This window comes from Etheostoma spectabile, chromosome 2 (assembly GCF_008692095.1).
Source record: "Etheostoma spectabile isolate EspeVRDwgs_2016 chromosome 2, UIUC_Espe_1.0, whole genome shotgun sequence".
Lineage (NCBI taxonomy): Eukaryota > Metazoa > Chordata > Actinopteri > Perciformes > Percidae > Etheostoma > Etheostoma spectabile.
This window is the reverse complement of record NC_045734.1, coordinates 27427824-27437953: the sequence shown is the minus strand read 5'-3', so window position 1 is coordinate 27437953 and position 10130 is coordinate 27427824. Positions and strand designations below refer to the sequence as shown.

The 10130-nt window shown below is 42.1% G+C and overlaps 1 protein-coding gene and 1 long non-coding RNA gene across 4 annotated transcripts in view; one reads left to right on the top strand and one right to left on the bottom strand.

Annotated features, from left to right (window-relative positions):
• LOC116704563 (uncharacterized) overlaps positions 1 to 881 on the bottom strand; it is an 18980-nt gene extending 18099 nt beyond the window's left edge. Inside the window, exon 1 of the long non-coding RNA XR_004335718.1 lies at positions 694 to 881. This is a non-coding gene — a long non-coding RNA (uncharacterized LOC116704563). The remainder of the gene's footprint in view (positions 1 to 693) is intronic.
• Positions 1 to 10130, top strand: part of glra3 (glycine receptor, alpha 3) — a 75949-nt gene that overhangs the window by 39370 nt on the left and 26449 nt on the right. The window lies entirely within an intron of this gene.

The window sequence follows — 10130 nt, the reverse complement described above, 5'->3', positions numbered from 1 at the left end:
GGGGGAAAAGAACATAAGGACTCTGGGGAGTGACTCCCCAGAGCTAGGTTAGCAACAGACATTTCTGGGACATGGATGCACACAAATGGAAAGATAGAGGAGAGAAGAGCTCAGTGTGTCAAAGGAAATCCCCCGGCAGTCTAGAACTATGACAGCATAACTAGGAGAGACAGGGTGAAGAGAGGAGCCTGGTCAGGCAAGAACTCTCCCCTGCCGGATTGGGCAGTACTGCCCGGCCTCCCTTTAGTTTTATTAGATTAATGATTATATGTTAAATTAATCTGACGACTATAAAGGGAAGAAGAGAAGAGAATGCTGGAGTGCTGGAGGCCAGGGCAACACCATCTAGAGTAGCTACAGGTATATCTATCCCTAGATAATGAGGTTTGGAGGTGTTTAGGGCCCAGCACAATAACTTCAGTTCTGTCTGAGTTTAACATCAGAAAATTGTAGGTCATCCATGACTTTATATCAGTAATGCATGCTTGAAGATTAGCTAACTGACTGGTTTCATCTGGCTTGATTGAGGGATATAATTGGGTGTCATCCACATGACAATGAAAGTTAATTGAGTGTTTCTTAATAATATTACTTATTAATTAACAAGCATGAATCAAAGATGCCAGCAACTCCCCCGCCCCCTCGGCCTGAGCCTCTAGGAAGTTGAGTATTATTATGACTGGGAGGAGTGACTAACATATTCTTCATGGCCCAGCCATGTTTCAGTAAGACAGAATACATCAATTACATAATGATATCAGATCGTTTACCAGTACAGCTTTAGAAGACAGATATCTAATATTTAATAGTCCACATCTAATTTTCCTTTTCTGTTTTATCATTGCAGTGGTACTTTTAATTCCAATTAGGTTGTTATGTATAACCCCTCGTGTTCAGATAACCAAACCTTGAAATGAAAGAATCAAAATGTAAGAGAAAAAAAATTTATTAAATGCATAGCACTCTTTTACCTTTGCGTCATAGTTCATATTTCTCCCATCCTATTCCCATGGGCTTTGTTTATTTACTTTCCTACTTGTAATGATGTGATTGAATGATTGGGCTTAGTGTGGTTATATGGGAACTAAGCTGTTGTGGTACAACAGCTGGCAGCAGCCATCTATTGTGTTATGTTTGAGGGTTTTTGGTGTTTGTGACTCTAAAATGCAGAGAGGGAGACAGAGATGGTTTCAAGGGTGTTTGTTGATCGAGGTGTCTGGAGGCAGGTGGAGGGCTGCCTTTTCTTTTTAAAGATCGTGGCAATAAATACAGTCCCTGGAACATTGTTTCTACTTTAAGGACTACTTTGCCTGTTGTTTTCATCCAGCATGAGGGAGATGTGTTTGACATCCTGGATATCCTTCAAACAGAGACCCGGCTTTACACCCCTCTCTTTGAAATTACTATTTCCAGAAATGTGATCATATTTCTTAAGCGAGTGCAGTTGGTGACGGTGTGTGCTCCATGATAGCTCCGGTAGCTTGACAGAGCAGTGAAAGTCAAGTAATAACCCTCTGGACTCGGCCACAGATGATTTTAGAATGCTCCGATATTGTTGTCAATTAAACAAACCTAAGCAGTATTTTCAAAGTACTTATTTTCAAATTTCAACATTGGTGGCAAACTAACACAGCTGGATACAAACCGACAGCTTTTGTTTTAGCTTGTTTTTAGCTGGCTGTGGTTGAGTAAAAGAACACGGAGCAGAGAGAGAGACTGCATGCAGACAGAGCCGATTGAAGAATGACTTCCTACGTGTTTATGCATGTTGGTAAGTAAGCATTGATAAGTGTTGGCTTTTTACTCGCAAATATTTAGTTCCAGTAACGAAGGTAACGTCCATTATTCTAAATACATGACAAATGTATCTATTCCTCCACCCCAGAAGGTTAAATGTTTCAAATTATTCTCTGATCTCTTTGCAATTTAGGATCTATGGCCAAGGCCATTCAGCTTCTTTTTTTTTAACTATCACTATTCTCATCTGCCAGAATGGCAAATAGTTTGCATGAGAAACAAAGAAAAGCTTCAAACTGTCAAACAGACCTGATGACACACTGACAAGGAGAGATAGTGACACAGGGAGACACAGAGACAGAAATGTAAAGAGACAGACACACAGCGAAGACATTGAGTGACTCTGACATGAAGTCAGTCAGGATGCACACACGCTGCTTTGTACATCAATATTAGATACACACGTTTTTGATGGGTTTCATGTATGCTGCAATTAGTAGAAATGTCCCAAACGTGTCACTTTGTTAATGTGTGGACGCTGCAGAGCTGTCTAGACCCCCGACCAGGGACAAACCAGACCACAAACAGGGGTAAAATGTCCAGTGTGTGTGTGTGTGTGTGTGTGTGTGTGTGTGTGGAAATGTCCAAGATACTGGTGGATTAGAAGCAGCAATGTCATCCACCCAGAATAATCATAAACAAAGATAGAAAGCTACAACAGGACTTATTTTACCAATATATTGCATAATTAATATTATCAATAATTTCTTGGCCACCAGATGTAATTGCCATATTTTGTCACTGTCAAATAAAGCATGTAGTCTACATCATCACAACACCAGGCACAGAGGAAGATACTTTCCTAAACCAATGCAGATTGTAAGAAACATGCACATGCAGCCCAGAGGGAAAAAAGCTTTAAAATGGGTATTTTTATACATATTTGGTTAAATCTACAAAGGTCTATATGCTTTACATAGAACTACAGCAATTGTGGCTCTGAGCACTGCCAAAACACTCAGTCTAGAGCACGAATGCATTGTGCGTGCACGTTGCTACTCTGCTCATCAGATACACACTCACACACATTCACACTCTGATGGAGAGGCACCGGGGGCAACTCGGGGTTCAGTGTTTTGCCCAACAACACTTCGACATGGGACTGCAGGGCCAGGGATTGAACCACCATGTGTGCAGCATATGAGCCTTGCCGTGAGCAGAGCTATTTTGGAAATGTTCATCTTGTCCTAACTGACAACACAGTCCAACTGTTTCAGGACATCAAGCTTTAGCATTACTACCCATGTAACCACCAGCCACTGTGGTGTGTTGTGTGGGGGTGTGTCGTGTGTGTGCGTGTGTGTGTGTGTGTGTGTTAGTGGTGTGGTTGTGTGTGTTGTGTGGGTGTGCCCTGCGTGCTACACACACACACACCCCAGTATATAATGCTCCAGTAGGGGCGGGAATGCATCTTGATATGTGTTCTCTCCAGGTACTGTGTTGTCCATCTCCATTCTGTGAAACACAGTATTCAGAACGCCACAAAACTGCTAATCATGACTGACTTCACGACAATGTAGGTTAGAGAAAATTCATGGTGATGATCCATTTTAATCCAAGGTTCCCGCTACAAAGTCTTTCTATTGAGCTAATAACTCAGGCGGACAGATTTGGAGACATTTGGTGGGATAACTGAGCTGGGGGTCACTGATCTTGCAAACTGTGTGATTGGATCTAACTTCTGGCTGCCGGGTTAAAAGATGTGTTGGAAAGGCCCTGAACACTCACCAACAGACTACAGCCACTTCGGCAGATTGGGCAGTTTAGGTTCTGTTCAGTCCCTTAGTGGTTAAAAAGAGCCTCGGATACACACCGAATTGACGAGAACATAATACGTCGTCATGAGAGAGGCGGCGCTAATCTGTATTGTCGCATTCACTGGGGTTGGTTATCCCAAAAAATTCAAAGCCAACTCAACGACGGCTTTTTCAGAATCCAATCCTATATTTACCTAAAATGGTTCAGGAGACGGCCATGTAGGTGTCTGAAGTCTTCATCTCAGATCCACAAAGCGTCAGTTTCAAAAATAGCCTCAAATTTATAGGCTCGAGTCACCGCTCATCCGCTCACTCTTTCCCGGTTTGATTCCACCAATCAGATTATTGGTGTTGGTGCGTCAGGACCTTAAAGCATCCACGTTTTCGCCAAACTACACTGGAGTTTTTTTCATGACATTCCGTCAAAGTCTTCACTACAGATATTATGATCTGGACAGACTAATTGAAGGCAAATGACTGGTGGGGAGGTGAAGAAAACCTGTAGTTTTCAGCTAGCAGGGGGTCAAGTCAAATTTTTCGTACTCGTAAATACATATGTTCTACGATTATTAACTTGTAAATAGATGTGTGATGAGCTAAGAGAGCACTGTCCTCGTCCATATCAAAATCGATTTTCTCCGTCAGCCTTGGTTGGAAAGTGGAGTCTTGTTTAACCCTACAGGGTTTGGGACATCGTCATCCGGCTGTCTAACCAGCCATAACGTGCTTACTATGGACTAAGGAGATTAGCCATATCACTCATCCTCGTTGTGAAAATGGCCAGGATATCTTTGTATAACTTGTTTTGTTTCTTGACTAGTGTGGGTCAGTGTAAGAGTGTGACAATGCCTGCGAGGACACGGCAGGTCCCCGATGTCCCCCTCTGACTTCCTGGAAACCAATGTGGGTAGGACATCTGATACGCTGCCAGGATAAGACCCAACTTTCAAAGGGATCTCTAGCTATCAATGTGTCAGAGAGTTGAACTGACCTAACAAAACCGGACATAGCCTATGTAAAGTGCCTGGACAAGCATCCATCTCCTCTTTCTCTTTCTCTCTCTCAAAAAGGACAAAGTCAAGTACTCCTCCACAACTCTTACCAATCACAGAGACACAGATAGGATAGTTTATATTTTGAATGGCCCAACTTGGAACATGAGAAGAAATATTTGCTCAAAACATTGGAATATACATTCCAGGGGTATTAATTGTTAAAAATGGACATCAATAGCATTGAGTGACTAGTTGTCATTTGTCACATTAGGAGGTTTCTTTCCTTTTTCCTCCCAAAAAAGACCCACAGAGGAACGAGGAGTAAATGATGTAGGGTCTCCCATTGGTGGCGACCTCACATATACTTAGACAGAGTCAGTCCAAAGGAGAATACATGTTGAAAGCAATGAACATACCCAAGAGCCTTATGCACATCCACTATCCTAAAGATTTTAGGAAACATATTCATTTCCATTAATGCAACTTATCTAATTCACCATCCCAGGCAGTTGCTTTAAGCATTTAGGGTGTGGATGGTCTAGACACACCTCCTGAACTCCAAACTGAATGTCAGAATGGATTCTTTTAACGAAAGGGGATTAACAATTTGAGCGTGCATGGTTGTTGGTGCAGACATGCGGTCTGGGTATGTCATAATTGCTCAGTTTACGGGATTTTTCACCGCAAACACCATTTCTAGGTTTGACTGTAATATAACGCGCTCGGTAATGACTTCACAATAAAACAAAAAAATGTTTAGTACAACTTGTGTGTAGCAGTACTGGTATGTCAAAATCCACAAATGTTTTTTTTTTAAATCACTGCATGGAACTGTACATAAAAAATTGTCACTCAATCACATCGGTTTTAGAAGTCGATCGTGGCCTCTGAAATCAGACATCACATCGGAGGGCCCGAGATCCCCCCCCCACATCCTCCACAACTGCATAGCTTTTTACATGTAACCCCTATGCATTATTGCGGAAACCGCTGGTACTAAGGTATGTCTAACGCTGGGACTTGATACTGGAAACACTTTTTGTGTAATTCTGCGAATCGTGGCTGCATTGTGTCTTTGTCACCCTTTCATACTGTGGTTTGGAACCCACATTATAACAGAACCCAGGATATGTTTGCTGTGATAAGTTTTCCCTTTTGGTGAATTGATGCTGTTTGAGTGCTAGTGATATTCGCGGTGGCCACCGTGTGGACCTTCGTTCCTCCTGTTGGAAAGATAGTTTTGGTGCTTGTCTGGGTATCATTCTCCTTAATTGTGTTGGTAACCGTTTAAGGCGATCATGCTACAATAGATTAGTTACATCATATCCTCTACTGTAATAATTGTGCGTCGTCTCCTTCTCTGCGGTCCTCCGGTCACCGTTTATCTGTAACATCTTCTCAAACAGCTTGGCTCCATAGCTGAAACCACCATGGGTACGTAACAGGGAGGTCTTGTGTGGGAGAAGTTGGCTACGTGAAGTCGTTCCAAGTAGCAAGGAAACAGGCAACATTTATTCATTGCTGTCAAAACGCCAGTTCATGAAAAATATTCAACAGTGTATAGACATATACAGGTGTCCACTCCTGTGCTTGAACCCTCCTTTGTCCTCGTGTCAAATTTACCCAATTTATTCATCAGTTTTATAACATCAGACTTTGGGTTTCTTTCAACTCAATTAAAAATAAAAAATTAAAATATTAAAACGGTGGATGGTATCCATGCATCTCTTCACATGAAACTAAATGATCAGCTCTTTACTTTCAAATAAAGGGGTTGTTTTATTTTAGTCTTAACCTTTCAAAAATCCTACATCAAGAATGGTTGAAAAAACGTGGCAACAATGGAAAAAAATGACAATACGTGTGAAAAATCACAAAAATAAGGATAAAAGGACAAAACACTGAAAAAAGTGACCAAAAACTGGGGGAGGAAAGCGACAAAAAGTGGGAAAAAAAGACGACAATATTGAATTGAATTTTTTATTTTGACCCAGAAAAAAAAACCGTTTTATTGTCAACAGAAAGAAACGCAATAGTAATATAACACCTAAACTAGTCTTTCATTGGCACACTTACTACAACCTGTAGGGGAGCTCTAAGACTGTAGGAGCCTCTGTAGGTGAGCTCTGTAGGGAACCTAGGGGGCCTATGGAAGACCTCTAGGGAGGGCTCTGGCGAGAGAACCTGTCGGGGGGCTCTATGAGAAACTGTAGAGGGCTAGGCGGAGAAACCTGTACGGGGAGTCTCTTAGAGAAAGGGGGGGGGGCTCGTCTGAAGAAACCGTAGGGGGACTCTCTTTAGAGAAAACCTGTAGGGAGGGCTCTGTAGGAAACCTGAGGGAGAGCTCTATAAGAGAAACCTGTAGGGTGGAGCCTTTAAGAAGGGGGGGGGGGCCTCTGAAGGAACCTGAGGGGAGCTCTGTAGGAAACATGTAGGGGGGGGGGGGGGGGGGGGCTCTATAGAGATCCTGAAGCAAAAAGCGAGAAAATGGCAAGATTGGCCAAAACGCATAGCGCCCTCTTTAAAGATGAATAAAACTACCATTTGTTTGGTATTCATGCTTGTTTTTGGACAACAGGGTTGTTAAACGACGATACCACTGTCCTCCTCCTGTCCTACTTAAAGAAATTCCAAGTGTTGAGTGGTGAACTGAAGGATGCTGTCATGCGTCAGCAGGCCAGACATGGGGATATCCAGACCTTTGGACTTAGGGCAGCTTTATTCACTGCTCCCTGTTTTTGCATGGGGGAGTGGGGGGGGAGCAGATTACTTCTTTTGTTTCAGGAGTTTGCAGAGGGCAGTATATACTTTGACTCGTGGAATATGACCAGGATTGACCTGCAACTTCCCTAATCCCCTTTCTTCTTACTGTAGAGCCTAATTCCACTAATGATAGTAAAAGTTGACATTTAAAGTTTTGAATTTAGATAGTAAAACGTACATTGCTCAGGGATCATAGTGGGAATAAGCATAATGGGCTCAGTGGTGGCCTGAAGCCACTGTGACACTGGAGGTCCGCCAGTTTCAATCCCCAGACCGGCAAAGAGCTTGTTCCTCCCCCCCTTAGCAGGAAGTCGCAATAGTGCTGTTCTGCAAAGCTTGGCGGGATTAATATTCATTCAGGATTTTTTCGTAATGTTACAGTATTTAACAACCATATTAATGTAACAACAATTGCAATTCAGTGTAAACATCATTCGGTTTCTAGTGAGACACTACAGCATAATCAGTCTAGCGTTCACTACAGTTAGTTGGTCTGACTTTCATTACAAACCGTACCATCTATCACACTTACAGATGAGCAAGGTTAGACCGCTCTATAACTTACAGATAGATTAGGTCAGACCACTCTATATTACAGATAGACAGGTCTAGACCCTCTATAATTTAAGATCGAGAGCGGGTTCTAGACCCTCTATAATTTACAGATAGAGCAGTCTAGACCCTCTATAATTACAGAATAGAAGTCTAGACCCTCATCATTTACAGATAGAGCAGGTCTAGACCCTCCTATAATTTACGTAGAGCGGGTCTAACCACTCTAATAATTACAGGATGAGAGCAGGTCAGACCACTCTATAATTTACAAGATGGAGCCCAGATTAGACCAGCTTCTATAATTTTAGCAGATAGAGCAGGATCTAGACCACTCTATAATTTCACAGATCTGAGCAGGTCCTAGACGCACTATAATTTACAGATAGAGTCAGGTCGAGACCAATCTATAATTTACGATAGAGCATGCTAGACCGTCTATAATTTAACAGATAGAGCAGTTCAGACCTCTCATAATTTTACGATAGAGCAGGTCGACCGCTCTATAATTTTACAGGTAGAGCAGGTCTAGACCGCTCGGATATTACAGATAGAGCAGGTCAGACCGCTCTTAACTTACAGATAGAGAGTCAGTACCGCTCAAAATTTACAGATAGAGCAGGTCTAGACCGCTCTATAATTTTTACAGATAGAGCAGGTCAGACGCGCTCTATAATTTACAGATAGAGTCAGGCTCTTAATTTACAGATCGACATCTCTATATTTACCAGATAGAGCAGGTCTAGACCGCTCTATAATTTACAGATAGAGACGTCTAGGCTATAGCAAGCGACTCTATAATTTACAGATAGAGCAGTCGCCGCTCTATATTTTACAGATAGAGCAGGTCTAGCCGCTCTATAATTTACAAGAGCAGTACCGTCTTTTGTAGAAAGAGGTCTAACCGCTCTATAAATTTTTACAGATAGAATAGGTCTGACCACTCTAAATCTGTACAGAAGAGCAACGTCTACGACCGCTCTAAATCTACAGATAAGCAGGTCTAGACCGCTCTCAGATTTATAGATAGAGCAGGTCTAGACCACTTATAATTTACAGATAGGAGCAGGTCTAGAACACTCTATACTTTACCAGATAAGCGGGTTAGATCCGCTCTATGATGTAGAGATAGAGCGGGTCTAGCCCACTCTATAATTTACAGATAGAGTAGTGTCTAGTCTCCTATAATGTAGAGGAATAGGCGTGTAGCAGGACCAAGCTAAAAGCAGCAAAACCGATGATTTTGGAAGCATCTGATCCAAGGACACCATGATGGGGGAAAAGACATAAGGACTCTGGGGAGGACTCCCCAGAGCTAGGTAGCAACAGACATTTCTGGGACATGATGCACACAAATGGAAAGATGAGAAGAAGAGATCATGTGGCAAAAAGGAATCCCCCGGCAGTGCTAGAACTATAGACAGCATACTAGAGTAGAGACAGGCGAAGGAGGAGCCTGGTCGGCCAATGGAACATCTCCCTGCGGATTGGGCAGTACTGGCCCGCCTCCACTTAGTTTTATTAGGATTAATGATTATATGTTAATTAATCTGAGACGATACTATAGGGCAGAAGATAAGATCAATGCTGGAGTGCGGAGGCAGGGCAACACCATCTAGAGTAGCTACAGGTAATCTATCCCTAGATAATGAAGTGTTGGAGTTGTTATAGGGCCCAGCACATAACTTCGTTCTGTCTGAGTTTAACTCAGTGTGTGTGTGTGTGTGTGTGTGTGTGTGTGTGTGTGTGTGTGTGTGTGAGCGAGCCTGTAATGACCAATTCCAGAATCTACAATACTGCTTTTATTTGAGTTTTATTTATTGGAGTCAAATCATTTTTCATCTTTCCACAACACTAAGCCTGGCTCTGTCTGACTACCTTTCCAGGCTGTCTGTACAATATAACTAAGGAGATTATAATTGTCATTTTCATGTTATTTTTTTTAAATTGGTGTAATCCTCTAACCTTGGGCTCGTAATATGAAAAACACTTTATACAGTAATCACAGTGATACTTGGGAAAATGGAGACAGGGACCAATCTGTCAAGGGTAAGCTATGACTCTCGTAATGACTAATTGGTTTAATAACCAAATATAATGTTACTGCTGTAACTTATTGCTCAAAATATATGAATGAACCCATTTAGTTGTACAGTAGGCTATATAAACCTTTCAGCGTATGCCTGTTGCACCACTTCTCTCCCTCCTCCAGCTCCTGTTTATAGATAGCAACGTGTGAGTCTTTTGTAAGTAGAATAAGGCTGAA